General features: G+C 52.9%; 1 pseudogene; it reads left to right on the top strand.

Annotated features, from left to right (window-relative positions):
* Positions 1-336: 336 nt before the first annotated feature.
* LOC129067018 (40S ribosomal protein S29-like) lies at positions 337-505 on the top strand (annotated as a pseudogene).
* Positions 506-1,188: the final 683 nt, after the last annotated feature.

Here is a 1,188-nt window from a genome sequence, read left to right as displayed (position 1 = left end):
CCACTCCTCCTCCAGGCCTCACAGCACAAGGTACCCAGGAGCGTTTCATTGCCCTTGTCTGCCTGCCTGCCTGTCTGTCTCCCAGACAGAGTTCAGGGAGAGCTGGGTTGTGCCTGTCAGAATCCCTAGGTGAATTACCTACCTGTGATCAGGTAGATGATGAGAGGCAGAGCTCTTGGTCCGAAGGGGTTGTTCCAATTTCCTCTCCCCAGCACCTCCTCAGGATAATCAGAGGTAAACCCTTGCTTGTAGGGAGAAGAGACTGGGGACCAGCGCCTGGGAGATGAGCCTAAGAAATCTTCCAGCCTGTTGCCTCATTGCATCCTTGAAAACAAGATGGGTCACCAGGAGCTCTATTGCAGCCACCCAAGAACATTTGGCCAGGGTTCTCACTCTTGCCACAGCTGCTCAAACAGGCGGTCTGATCTGGAAATAAAGCTTCAAGACATGCCATCAATGCTTCCCTTGGTATGCAAAAGTTATGGTCTTCATTAAGTTGGACTAAGTGATCTTCTTTGAATGGGTCATGCAAGACATCCACCTGACTGCAGAAACAATGCTAACTTCTTGTATACAAAACTTTTTAAACATTTTCTAAAAAAGAATTTTTTTGAGAAATGAATGTGGGTCAGCTCAGAAGAAAGGGCAGGGTCATGATTTGGCAGTAGGAGGTGAGGGGCTCCGAGCTGCGGGAGGCGGGGCAAGGGGCAGAAGTGTGCTCAGGGCTACGGATAATTGAGGCAGGGACCCGGAGGTAAGGGCGGGGAGGGAAAGTGCATCCCACTTGCCGTCCGGCGTGAATGACAGGGCGGCCCGCGGACAGCCAGCATGAAAGTCTGTCTGCTCCCAGGAAGGTGGATCTGCCACAGAGAGATTTTTACCCAGCATGCCATTGCTCCTCTGGGGACCTCATGTGCTGCCAGGATGAAGACAAAGAGAAAGCTTGTCCCTCAGGAGGTGACCTCCCTGATGAGACTACTGCTGTGCTTCAGGGTCAAGGAGGACACAGGCGTCTGTGCAGCAGCATCTGCTTAGGGGGTCAGGGGCTGGGCCGTGGAGGACAGAGCCAGAAAGTCTGGAAGAGGTGGGGCAAGGTCAAAAGAAGCAAGGCAGGGGCTGAGAGCCTGGGAGAAGGAAATATCACAGAAAATGGTAGAAATTCACGAGGCTTCCCCTGCCCTTGGGGGC

This window comes from Pteronotus mesoamericanus, unplaced genomic scaffold (assembly GCF_021234165.1).
Source record: "Pteronotus mesoamericanus isolate MK-2021 breed Mesoamerican mustached bat unplaced genomic scaffold, CSHL_Meso_final contig_20, whole genome shotgun sequence".
NCBI lineage: Eukaryota > Metazoa > Chordata > Mammalia > Chiroptera > Mormoopidae > Pteronotus > Pteronotus mesoamericanus.
This window is presented reverse-complemented; position numbering and strand designations above follow the sequence as displayed.